The 13,984-nt window shown below is 48.3% G+C and overlaps 1 pseudogene; it reads left to right on the forward strand.

Annotated features, from left to right (window-relative positions):
• Window positions 1–9,956: 9,956 nt before the first annotated feature.
• Window positions 9,957–10,281, forward strand: LOC134758473 (protein GVQW1-like; annotated as a pseudogene).
• The last annotated feature ends 3,703 nt before the right edge of the window (window positions 10,282–13,984 follow it).

The raw sequence follows: 13,984 nt of genomic DNA on the forward strand, positions 1-13,984 counted from the left end.
CATCCCAACTCAATGTGTGACTCAGGCAAGTAACTTCTGCTCTCAGGCCCTCAGCTTCCACCTCTGTGAAATGGGCTGTAACAGAACCACCCTCACAGAGCTCTGGCAGGAAGAGAAAAAACAAAGGGACAGGAAGTGCCAACTCAGCCTCTCCTGCCCAAACAGCTGCTTGCATGCGGTGTGAGGAAAACAGAATTAGGGAGGGAAGTCCGCTCTGAGAAGAGACCCTCCCTCCACCTCTCTGGGCCTCAGTTTTCCCATCTTGCATTGAGGGAGGATTGGGCTGAATGACATGTCACAAACCAGGGGCCATTTCTAGCACCCATATGTTTTGTTTCACCCCTGTGGTCACTTTTTCCCCCCTTTCCTCTGAATTTTTATTATGTAAAATTTAAGCACACAGGAAGTCAAAAGCAGAATCCACAGCTGCCATCTGGTGCGACCTGCCCGGTGCTGACAGCTCTGCCCACGTGCACACTCCCCTCTCTACACACAGCTATGTGCCGTTTTCGGAATCTTTTTTTTTTTCTTTTTTTTTTTTTGAGATGGAGTCTCGCTCTGTCACCCAGGGCTGGAGTGCAGTGGCATGATCTCGGCTCACTGCAAGCGCCGCCTCCCAAGTTCACGCTATTCTCCTGCCTCAGTCTCCCGAGTAGCTGGGACTACAGGCGTCCGCCACCACGCCCGGCTAATTTTTTGTATTTTTAGTAGAGACGGGATTTCACTGTGTTAGCCAGGATGGTCTCAATCTCCTGACCTCGTGATCGGCCCACCTCAGCCTCCCAAAGTGCTGGGATTACAGGTGTGAGGTACCTATACACACCTGGCCCTGAATCATTTGAAAGTAAGTTACTGGCCAGAAGCAGTGGTTCACGCGTGTAATCCCAATGCTTTAGGAGGCCAAGGCAGGAGGATCACTTGAGGCCAGAAATTCGAAACCAGCCTGGGCAACATAGCAAGGCCTCCCCCGACTCCTCGATCTTTATCTAAAAATCATTTAAACAAAAAAAAGTAAGTTTTTGACTTTGTGACCTTTTGCCCCTAGTCCATCAGCATGCACTCCCTGAGAAGAAGGCCGTTCTACAAGACCATGATACGCTTACCTCACTGCAAAAAACACTGTAATTCCACAGATATCTAACACACAGTCCACATTCAAGTTACCCAGTTGTCCCCAAAATGTCTTTTATGGCTGGACTTTTTGTTTCAAACTAAGAGCTAGCCAAGATTCAGATGTTACATTTAGTTTTATCTCTTTCAGAGTGAGCAATTTGCTTTTTTTTTTTCCCTTGAGAGAGAGTCTTGCTCTGTCACCCAGACTGGAGTGCAGTGGAGCAATCTTGGCTCACTGCAACATTCCCCTCCCGGGTTCAAGTGATTCTCCTGCCTCAGCCTCCCAAGTAGCAGGGACTACAGGCACCTGCCACCATGCCCAGCTAATTTTTGCATTTTTAGTAGAGACGAAGTTTCACCATATTGGCCAAGCCGGTCTCGAACTCCTGACCTTGTGATCCACCCGCCTCAGCCTCCCAAAGTGCTGAGATTACAGGCATGAGCCACCGCACCCAGCCTGAGCAATTTTCTTATTTTGAAAAAATTAACACCTCCAAACAAACAGCCAGAATCATGGGTGAATCTGTACATGGCCTTTGCCTGGACCTAGCAAGGGTTTCCCATTTGCCAGAGTACCCCTCTCCCTCCCTGTCTCTCTGCCTCTCTCTCTCTCTCACTCTCCCGACCATCTAAGTTAGCAGCAGACACACCTACCTGTGTTTTAAAATCAGTTGGCATTTATTTATTTGTTTGTTTACTTATTATTTATTTATTTATTTTTTAAGACAGAGTCTTGCTCTGTCACCCAAGCTGGATTGGAGTGGTGCCATCTCTGCTTACGGCAACCTACGCCTCCCGGGTTTAAGTGATTCTTGTGCCTCAGCCCCCTGAATAGCTGGGACTACAGGCATATGCCATCATGCCCAGCTATTTTTTGTACTTTTAGAAGAGACGGGGTTTTGCCATGGTTTGGCCAGGTTGGTCTCAAACTCCTGGCCTCAAGTGATCCCCTCTGCCTCGGGTTCCCAAAGTGCTGGGATTACAGGTGTGAGCCACCTCGCCCAGCCTATTTATTTTTGAAACAGCGTCTCACTCTGTTGCCCAGGCTAGAGTGCAAAGACTCAATCTGCTCACTGCATCCTCAACCACCCAAACTCAAATGATCTTCTTACCTTGGCTTCCCATCCCAGCTAATTTTTGTATTTTTTGTAGAGGCAGGGTCTCACTATGTTGCCCAGGCTGGTCTCAAACTCCTGAGCTCAAGTGATCCGCCCACCTTGCCCCCTCAAAGTGCTGGGATTATAGGCATGAGCCATCACACTCAACCAAAATTAATTGCCATTTAAACATCAAGAAGTCTCACGTTCTTATTTGATTTCCAGCTCCTGTTGAAAAGCAGAAGACTTAGCCCAGGGCTCCCTTGTGAAACAACTTGCTGGAAGGAGCAGAAGCTGCCCCTGGGACAGACCAGGTGGTCCCACTTTGCCACACTCCACACTGCTCCCTCCTGTCTGACACCCAGCCATTTATTGCAATCCTGTAACCTGCCTGGGTCCTGCACCATGGAATTTTTTACCCTCAATTAATTCCACATAATCTTTTTTTTTTTTTTTTTTTGAGATGGAGTTCTGTTCTTTTGGCCCAGGCTGGAGTGCAATGGCGCATCTCGGCTCACCGCATCCTCCACCTCCTGGGTTGAAGCGATTCTCCTGCCTCAGCCTCCCTAGCAGCTGGAATTACAGGTGCCCACCACCACGCCCGGCTAATTTTGTATTTTTTAGTAGAGACGCGGTTTCACCATGTTGGCCAGGCTGGTCTCGCACTCCTGACCTCAGGTGATCCGCCCACCTCGGCCTCCAAAGTGCTGGGATTACAGGCGTGAGCCACCGTGCTCAGCCAATTCCAGAGAATCTTTAAGAGCCTCAGGTCTCTTCAGGGTGGGGGACCACCTTATCCTGGGGAGGCAACTGCCCATCAGTGCCAGTGGCTTCACAATGCACTGACTTTGTAGCCACTTATTCTCTGCTCAGGAGATCAGACTCCAGACTTACCCCAACTGGGGTTCAGATCCAAATTCCAAGAGCTACCACCAAGGAGACTTTTGGAAAGTTCTCAGGCTCCTCAGAGCCCAGTCCCTTCATGAGTGCAACTCCTGCTTCCGAGGGTGGGTGTGAGGACTGGATGAAAGAATTCCCAGGAAGCACTTAGCATGGCACCTGGCCTAGGAGGAGCCCTCGGGTCTCATTTTCCTGAGAAGACAATCAGGTGGGTGGGCGGAAACGAGTACTAACACACTCATCCATCGCAATGCAGTGAAACACTGGAAATTACCAAAATCCCAACAAGAGGGAACTGGATAGATCATGAACATATCCCTGAGATGAAAGAATCAACAACTGAGACAAAGATGCTGTATTTTGAAATGACCCAGATAGCCATCGGTAAAGGACTGCTGTATCCAGGAGAATGGTTAGGGTCTTTCAGCTGTGAGTGCCATGTCCCTCCACTCCGTGGACCACTGTGCTATAGGGAGAGACAGACGGGTCTCCAGGAGAGACTGCTAAGTGATATGCCAACTTGTGGGTTAAAAGTTGGGGGAAAGAATATATATTTGTATTTACTTGTATTTATGTGTGGAAAACACTGGAAGAATTCATGAGGAACAAGTAAAAATGCTTCCCTGTGTGAAGCGGAGGAGCTCTGGGCAGAAGGCAGATGGCAGACAAAGGCAGTGGGTAGATTTTTTCTTGGTACCCACATACACTTCATTTTAGTTTTTGAAACATGAATATATTACCTAATCAAAATTATCTTTTAAAATATTCTTTTTGGGTCTGGGTGTGGTGGCTCACGCCTGTAATCCCAGCACTTTGGGAGGCCGAGGTGGGCAGATCACCTGAGGTCAGGAGTTCGAGACCAGCCTCAACATGGAGAAACCCCATCTCTACTAAAAATACAAAATTAGCTGGGCATGGTGGTGCATGCCTGTAATCCCATCTATTCAGGAGGCTGAGGTAGGAGAATTGCTTGAACCTGGGAGGCGGAGGTTGCGGTGAGCTGAGATTGCACCATTGCACTCCAGCCTGGGCAACAAGAGCGAAACTCCATCTCAAAATAAAAAATAAATAAATAAATAAATAAAATATTCTTTTTTTTTTTTTTTTTTTTTTTTTTTTTGTGGAGATGTTTCCCAGGCTGGTCTCAAACTCCTGGCCTCAAGCGATCCTCCTGCCACAGCAGGAAGTGCTGGGATTACAGGTGTGAGCCAGCCCACTCAGCCTAAAAATATTCTTACAGAATAATTCTGTGGTTTCCTATATATTAACAAAGGAAAATGATCACAGCATATTGTTAAATTGAAAATAAAAAACAAGCTATAAAACAGATAATCTGATTTGATTACAATTTTGTTGGAAAACTTTTTTTTTTTTTTTTTTTGAGATAGGGGCTCCCTCTGTTCCCCCAGGCTGGAGTACAGTGGTGCGATCTGGGCTCACTGCAACCCCTGCCTCCCGGGCTAAAGCAATCTTCCCACCTCAGCCTCCCAAGAAGCTGGTGCACGCCACCATGCTTGGCTAGTTTTTGTATTTTTGGTAGAGATGAGATTTCACCATGTTGCCCAGGCTAGTCTTGAACTCCTGGACTCAAGCAATCCACCTACCTCTGCCTCCCAAAGTGCTGGGATTTCAGGCATGAGCCACCGCACCCAGCCTTGTTGGAAAATGTTCTACTTGCATATAAAGAGCTCCATGTGTGCAGGGCTTTGTCTGTCTGTTCACGCTGTGTTCCCAGAATCCAGAACATACCTCAATTGCTCAATAAGCACCGTGTGAGTGAGCAAGTGAATGAGTCAATTAGTGAATGAATGAGTGAATGAATGAGTAAATGAGTACATGAATGGATGGTTACAGGATCAGGAAGATGTCTGAGGGCATGTGGCCAAACTGAACAGTGGTGGATTTATGACTTTTATCTTCTTGATATTTTTCTGTGTGTTCTGAAAATTTTAAACGAGCACTCCTCATGCTTCTAATCAGAAAAGAAAAACAGTAAAGGCAGGCCAGGCATGGTGGCTCATGCCTGTAATCCCAGCACTTTGGGAGGCCGAGGCAGGTGGATCACTTGAGGTCAGGAGTTCGAAACCATCCTGGCCAACATGGTGAAACCCCGTCTCTACTAAAAATACAAACATTAGCCAGGTGTGGTGGCACGTGCCTGTGATCACAGCTACTCAGGAGGCTGAGGCAAGAGAATCGCTTGAACCTGGGAGGCGGAGGTTGCAGTGAGCCGAGAGAGTGCCACTGTACTCCAACCTGGGCGACAAGAGCAAGACTGTCTCAAAAAAAAAAAAAAAGAAAAGAAAAGAAAAACAATAAAGGTATGGAAAGAAAAAGCAAATGCTCTGTCTGCAGGTGTCAGGGCACTGGGGTCTGGGCAAGGGAAGGGAGTAGACTCACTAGGAAGAAGCTTGGGCTGGTGACCAGCACGTGTCCCACATGCCTTGCTCACACTATTCTGCCCCAGCAGCAGAGCCAAGATTCCCTGGGCGGGCAGCTCAGCAGCACAGAGAATCAGGGCTGCAGGAGCCCTGTGAAGGGAAGATGAGGCCCAGAGAAGGACTGTGACTGGCCTCAGGCCACACAGCAGGGCCAGGATGGAACCAGGCCTGCTCAGGTGTCAGCCTCCAACACCAGGACGCTTTGATACTGGATGAAGCAATTCACACTTCTTACCTCTGGTTCACAGATGGGGAGTAGAGCTAGAGGCTCTGAAGACTCAGCGTCTCATCCTAGACCAATCTGTCACTAAACTTTTGTTGGTGCTCCTCCCTCTCCTGCAAGGAGGCAGTAGGATCTGGGCCAAGCCCAGGAGCTGCCTGCACATGCGGGGGTCCTCAGGCTGCAGTTGGCTGTTAGGATTCTGAGGTCAAGCTTGGCTGCCTCCCTGTAATCGGTTCCCTGGCCCCACAGTGGGGATCAGAAAATCTACAAATGTCCATAGAGCCCCTGGGGAGCCTTGTAGAGACAGCGCACTCCTGGAGACAGAACACAGAGGGGCTGGGTTTGAATCTGACTTTGCCACTTGCCAGCGGGTAACCCAAGGAAGTTACCTCCCCTCTCTGTAAAGCGAGGCTGAACTGAGCATAGCACCTTCTGCACAGCACTGCTGTAAGAGGGAGGAGCTCAGGGCCACAGGCTACGCGACTGCTGTCACTGCGTGTAGGGAGAGGATAGGGGTCCCCTGCTCTCCCCCTTCCCCTCCAGGGTTCATCCCCCACATGGAGGGCAGAGCAGTCTTCAAAACCAAGGCCAGTACATCATTCCCTGGAATCCCATGCAGCTGTGAAGGGACAGACTGCTGATCCGTGCAGCACCCAGGTGGTCATTCTCTTTTTTTTTTTTATTATGTTTTATTATACTTTAACTTCTAGGGTACATGTGCACAACATGCAGGTTTGTTACATAGGTATACATATGCCATGTTGGTTTGCTGCACCCATCAACTCGTCATTCTTTTTTCAAGACAGGGTCTCACTCTGTCACCTAGGCTGCAGTTAAGTGGTGCAATCACTGCTCACTGTAGCCTCGACCTCCTGAGCTCAAGCAATCCTCCCACTTCAGCCTCCCAAGTTGCTGGGGCTACAGGCACATGCCATTACGCCTGGCTAATTTTTTTATTTTCATAGAGATGGGGTCTCACTAGGTTGCCCAGGCTGGTCTCAAACTCCTGGGCTCAAGCAATCTTCCTACTTCGGGCTCCCAAAGTGCTGGGATGATAAACTGTTTTATAACTCGGTAGTGGTCATGGTTAAATGACTAGATATGTTTGTCAAAACTTGCAGAGCATGCTGAAAGAAAGAATTTTTACTGCATATAAACAGTACATTAAATTTTTCTTTCTTTCTTTTTGCGACAGAGTCTCACTCTGTCACCCAGGCTGGAGTGCAGTGGCGCCATCTCAGGTCACTGCAGCCTCCACCTCCTGGGTTCAGGCAATTCTCCTACCTCAGCCTCCCAATTAGCTGGGACCACAGGCGCATGCCACCACACCCAGCTAATTTTTGTAATTTTAGTAGAGACAGGATTTTGCCATGTTGGCCAGGCTGGTCTTGAATTCCTGGCCTCAAGTGATTGGCCCACCTCGGCCTCCCAAAGTGCTGAGATTATAGGCATGAGTCACCATGCCCAGCCATAAACAGTACATTTAATTTTTTTTAATGAAAAGAAAACCAAACTCCTCAGCCACGATACAGGTACATGGGCTTCATTTTCCTATTGTATATATTTACATATATCTTTGAAGTTTTCTAAAATTAGGGGAAAAAAAAAACCAAAAACACTAAGATTGTTACTGGAAATGGGTCCCAAAGAGAGGGTTCTTGGATCTCACCCAAGAATGAATTCAGGGCAAGTCCACAGAGTAAAGTGAAAGCAAGTTTATTAAGAAAGTAAAGGAGTAGGCCGGGCGCAGTGGCTCACACCTGTAATCCCAGCACTTTGGGAGGCCAAGGCAGGCAGATCACAAGGTCAAGAATTCGAGACCAGCCTGGCCAACATGGTGAAACCCCCATCTCTACTAAGAATACAAATATTAGACGTGATCAGCTTCCCAGGCAGGGCGGAAGGCCCAGGCATTCCCTGAGCCTGCGGAAGCCAGCTGTCCCGGACTGACCTGCTCCAGGAGAGCCAGCAAAGGACACATTCGGCCTGGCCCAAGCCCTGATGATTTCAGTGTTATTTTCTGCACGCACAAAACATCTAGGGGGGATGGCAGTGGCAGTGGCATCTGAGCTTTGCAAACTCCTGAGGTCTGGCAATCTGCCCGCCTCGGCCTCCCAAAGTGCTGGGATTACAGGCGTGAGCCACTGCGCCGGGCACAGTTTAACCTTTCTTTTCAGACCCCTTTGCTGATGCAAGTAAGGCTGATGACCTGTTTCTTGCTAGCACTGAGGATTATATCCTTATAAGAATTCAACAGAAAGGCCAGGCGCGGTGGGCCACGCCTGTAATCCAAGCACTTTGGGAGGCTGAGGCGGGCAGATCACGAGGTCAGAAGTTCGAGACCAGCCTGGCAAATACGGTGAAACCCCGTCTCTACTAAAAACACAAAAAATTAGCTGGGAGTAGTGACGGATACCTGTAATCCCAGCCACTTGGGAGGCTGAGGCAGGGGAATCGCTTGAACCCGGGAAGCAGAGGTTGCAGTAAGCCGAGATCGCGCCACTGCACTCCAGCCTGGACGACAGAGCTAGATTCTGCCTCAAAAATAAAAAATAAAAAAGAAGTTTGCCTGCAATGGTGCTGTAATTGAGCATCCAGAATATGGAGAAGTACTTCAGCTATAGGGTGACCAACACAAGAACATATGCCAGTTCCTCATAGAGATTGGACTGGCTAAGGACGATCAGCTGAAGGTTCATGGGTTTTAAGTGCTTGTGGGTCACTGAAGCTTAAGTGAGGATTTCCTTGCAATGAGTAAAATTTCCCTTCTGTCCCTTGTCACAAGTTTAAAAACCTCATAGCTTGTACAATGTAACCATTTGGGGTCCGGTTTTTAACTTGGACTAGTGTAACTCCTTCATGCAATATACTGAAAAGAGACATAAAAAAAATACAAAAATTAGCTGGGCGTGGTGGCACGTGCCTGTAATCCCAGCCACTCAGAGGAGGCTGAAGCAGGAGAATCTCTTGAACCCGGGAGGCAAAGGCTGCAGTGAGCCGAGATCACGCCACTGCATTCCAGGCTGGGCGACAGAGCAAGACTCTGTCTCGAGAAAAAAAAAAGAAAGTAAAGGAATAAAAGAAGGGCTATTCCATAGGCAGAGCAGCAGCTTGGGCTGCTGGACTAAGGATAGTTTTTTGATTTTATATTAAATAACGGGTGGATTATCCATGAGTTTTTCAGGAAAGGGGTGAGCAATTCCTAGAGTTAAACCCCTTTTTAGACCACACAGGGTAACTTCCAGACATTGCCATTGCATCTGTAAACCCTCATGGCCCTGGTGGGAGTGTCTTTTAGCATGCTAATATATCCTAATGAGTGCATAACGAGCAGTGAGGACGACCAGAGGTAACTCACATTGCCATCTTGGTTTTGGTGGGTTTTGGCTGGCTTCTTTACTGCAAACTGTTTTGTTTTGTTTTGTTTTGTTTTGTTTTGTTTTGTTTTGTTTTTGAGACAGAGTCTCGCTCTGTCACCCAGGCTGGCGTGCAGTGGCTCCATCTTGGCTCACTGCAAGCTCCGCCTCCCAGGTTCCAGCGATTCTCCTCCCTCAGCCTCCCAAGTAGCTGGGACTACAGGCGCCCACCACCACGCCAGGCTAATTTTTTTTTTTTTTTTTTGTATTTTTAGTAGAGACGGGGTTTCACCGTGTTAGCCAGGATGGTCTCAATCTCCTGACCTCGTGATCCGCCTGCTTCGGCCTCCTAAAGTGCTGGGATTACAGGCATGGGCCACCGCGCCCGGCCTTCTGCAAACTGTTTTATCAGCAAGGTCTTTATGACCTGTATCTTGTGCTGACCTCCTTTCTCATCCTGTGACTTAAAATGCCTAATTTACTAAGAATGCAGCCCAGCAAGTCTCAGCCTTATTTTACCCAGCCCCTATACAAGATGGAGTCACTCTGGTTCAAACGCCTCTGACAAGATCATGCCCCAAACCCTCCCAGATCAGAGTCCAAGCCAAAGGCCCCTCAATCCGCCTGCAGGACCTCTGGTCTCATCCCCTGTCCTCCAGGGTCTCTCTGTCCTAGCCACGCTGGCTTCCCTGTGTTCTGGAAACGCACCCCCAAGGCCTTTGCACAGCCACTCTTTCTGCCCTTCCCCCTGTACCACCTGATTCACTCCCTCACTTCCTTTAAGTCTTTTTTTTTTTTTTTTTTTTACATCAAGTCTCATTCTGTCACCCAGGTTGGAGTGCAGTGGCACAATCTTGGCTCACTGCAGCCTCCGCCTCCCGGGTTCAAGCGATTCTCCTGCCTCAGCCTCCCGAGTAGCTGGGATTACAGGCATGTGCCACCACACCCAGCTAATGTTTGTATTTTTAGTAGAGACGGGGTTTCTCCATGTTGGTCAGGCTGGTCTCAAACTCCTAACCTCAGGTGATCTGCCCACCTGGGCCTCCCAAAGTGCTGGGATTACAGGCGTGAGCCACCACCCCGACCCCTCCTTCAAGCCTTTCATAAAAGACTCCACATCAGCTGATGTCTGTCCTGGCCACCCAATCTGAAACCATGACCTTCTCTCCAGGAGCACGCCCCTGCCCCCTGCTGAATCTCCCACTGGGCCATGTGAACGGCCAGATCATTATTTTCTTCTTTGCTTATTGTCTCTCCCCCAACTAGAGCATCAGCTCCTAAAGGGCAGGGAGTTTTTTGTTTTGTTCACTGTTGGGTCTCCTTATGACAGTACCTGGTATGCAGTAAGCATCCAATATTTGCTAAATGAACTGATGACTGACTGAATAAATGATATCCTACCGGGTCTACAACCCGGTCTCCACATGGCCGGGTTTCGGCACATACTGCTTCCCCAGGGTAGGGAGGCAGAGCACATCCACTGACTCAGCAGACAGTAAATGCTCACTTGGTTCTTTTGTTTATCCTTGTTCCAGAAGGGATTTCTGCAAGGTGAAAAGATGCCAGTAAGCTAAGTATATTCAAAAGCAGGGGAGAAGAAAGGGAGCCAGAGACAAGGAAGACCCTGGCTTTTAACTGGCCCTGGTGTGTGCTGGGCTCTGCCAGGGACTGATGAGAGAGGAATCTGTCCTGGATCTAGGATAGCTGGGGGACAGACACTAAATAAATGTGACTGCAGAGATGAGGGCTTCCCAGAGGAGGTGATGTTTGGACAACAGCACATGCATAGGCCCAGAGGAGGGAACGAGTATGTCCGGTTCAAGAAATTTCAGGAGGCGCGGTGGCTCAAGCCCGTAAGCACTTTGGGAGGCCGAGGCGGGTGGATCACGAGGTCAGGAGATGGAGACCATCCTGGCTAACATGGTGAAACCCCGTCTCTACTAAAAATACAAAAAAAATTAGCCAGGCACAGTGGCAGGCACCTGTAGTCCCAGCTACTTGGGAGGCTGAGGCAGGAGAATGGCGTGAACCCGGGAGGCGGAGCTTGCAGTGAGCCGAGATTGCGCCACTGCACGCCAGCCTGGGTGACAGAGCGAGACTCCGTCTCAAAAAAAAAAAAAAAAGAAATTTCAGGAACACGTTCTGGCCTCCCTAAACCACTTAAGTGCTCTGGAGATGCAGAAGCCACCTGAGACACTCAGGAGGTTACATCTTGCTTGCTCAGGACTGCAGCCAACATGACTCAGCTGAGGTCAAGGACTTACCTGACCCCAGAATCACTTTCTGTCTCCTTGCATGTAAAGACTCACTCTCTAGCCTTGTTTTGTTTACAAACTCCCCAATACAAGACACACTGGTTGAAATAACAATAAAAATATGCTAGCAGAGGTTAGTCTCAGTAAATATATCTGACAAAGGAATGGTAACTGAACAACAAAAATCACTCTAATGAATTTAAAAATTAAAAAAATTAAGTTTGTGCCACAAAAACTGTGGCACAACAGTTGGCCAAAGTGTTCACAACAGGATATCCAAATGGCCAAGGAGCATATAAAAAGAGGCTCAACATCTCCATTCAACAGGCCGCCGCAAGTGAGAGCTACAATGTGATGCCACTTCACATTCAGAATGGCTAACTTGGAAAAGACTGTACAACGAATGAAACTCTCAAAATTGTCAGCAGGAGTGTAAAATGGTACACCCGCTTTGGAAAAAGCTCTGGCAATTTCTCACAAAACTAAATATACACCTACTATAAGATCCAGCAAAGGCCAGGTATGGTGGCTTATGCCTGCAAACCCAGCACTTTTTGAGAGACCAACACAGGAGGATCACTTGAGTCCAGGAGTTTGATACCAGCCAGAGCAACACAGAGAGGCCCCCAACTCTATGAAACTGAAAAAAATTAGCCCAGGATGGTAGCACGCGCCTGCAGTCCCAGCTACTCAGGAAGCTGAGGTGGATCACTTGAGCACAGGAGATCGAGGCTGCAGTAAGCAGTGATCATGCCATTGCACTCCAGCCTGGGTTACAGAGACAGACTGTCTCTTAAAAAAAAGTCCAGCAATCCATTTCTGGTAGCTACACAAAAGGAATGCTACAATGCAGACACTAAAAGACATGTTTAAGAATGTCCATAGCAGATTTATTCATAATAGTCCAAAACCAAAACAACCCAAATGCCCATCAACAGATGAATGGATAAACTGTGGTATATCCACACTATAAACCAAAAATAAAATTCTAAGCTCCCCAACCGACTGAATGGATCCCCCCTCTTCCCCAAGGGGATTCCAAAGACACTTGAAAAGCTAGTTCAGGCCGTGATGGGAAGGGAAGTGGGACACGCCTCATTTATAACCCCCTCCCTTTGGAGTGTAGGCACAACTGACCAGCATTAACATTAAAATATATATCATGGCCGGGCACAGTGGCTCACACCTGTAATCCCAGCACTTTGGGATGCCAAGGCGGGCGGGTCACCTGAGGTCGGGAGTTTGAGACCAGCCTGACCAACATGGAGAAACCCCGTCTCTACCAAAAATACAAACAAATCAGCCGGGCGTGGTGGTGCATGCCTGTAATCCCAGCTACTCGGGAGGCTGAGGCAGGAGAATCGCTTGAACCCGGGAGGCAGAGGTTACGGTGAGCCGAGATCGTGCCATTGCACTCCAGCCTGGGCAACAAGAGTGAAACTCCGTCTCAAAAAAAAAAAAAAAACCCATAAAATATATATAATTAGACTGACAAAACAGACTCTTTTTTTCCTTTTTTTTTTGCTCACTGCAAGCTCTGCCTCCCGGGTTCGCACCATTCTCCTGCCTCAGCCTCCGGAGTAGCTGGGACTACAGGCGCCCGCCACCACGCCCGGCTAATTATTTTTTTGTATTTTTAGTAGAGACGGGGTTTCACCGTGTTAGCCAGGATGGTCTCGATCTCCTGACCTCATGATCCGCCTGCCTTGGCCTCCCAAAGTACTGGGATTACAGGCGTGAGTCACCGCGCCCGACCCAAAACAGACTCTTTGTAGCACTAAGATACCAAATTCCAACCTGACTCTGGTATAGCATCGCATGACAGATAACAGGCCCCAAAGGAAATTAACAAATTTTACCCAAAAATATATTATTCGACTTATTTTGGAATGGCCCTGCAATGCCATCTCTTGTGGGGGAAATTTGCATGTGTGGAGAATCCCCCTCCCTTTCTGGGTCTTTTTCTGGTTAAGGAGAGATTTGACTAAGAGTCTGACACCTTTTAAAGTCCTAAAAGAGACATTTACCATCTATTCTTTCTGAAGCCTGCTACTTAGAGGCTTCATCTACATAATAAGAACCTTGGCTTCCACACACCCCTCCTTATCTTAACTCGAGTATTTGTTTCTGACATCAACTCTTTAGGAAAAGCTTAACTCTTTCAACCACTTGCCAATCAGAAAATCTTTGAATTGCCGGGGGGGGGGGGGGGGGGGGGGGGGGGGGGGGCGGTGAGGGTGGCTCACACCTATAATCCCAGCACTTTGGGAGGTCTAGGCAGGTGGATGAGGTCAGGAGTTTGAGACGGATGGATCGCCTGAGCCTGGGCAACATGGTGAAACCCCATCTGTACAAGAAATACAAAAATATTAGCCGGGTGTGGTGGCCCATTCCAGTGGTCCTAGCTACTTGGGAGGCTGAGATAGGAGGATCAGAAGATATTCTCGGTAAATATATCTGACAAAGGAACGGCTTGAGCCAGGTAGGCAGAGGTTGCAGTGAGCCAAGATGGCGACACTGCACTCCAACCTGGGTGACACAGCGAGACCCTGTTTCAAAAAAAGAAAAAGAAAATATTTGAATACACCTATGAGCTGTA

This window comes from Gorilla gorilla, chromosome 4 (genome assembly GCF_029281585.2).
Source record: "Gorilla gorilla gorilla isolate KB3781 chromosome 4, NHGRI_mGorGor1-v2.1_pri, whole genome shotgun sequence".
NCBI classification, from domain to species: Eukaryota; Metazoa; Chordata; class Mammalia; order Primates; family Hominidae; genus Gorilla; species Gorilla gorilla.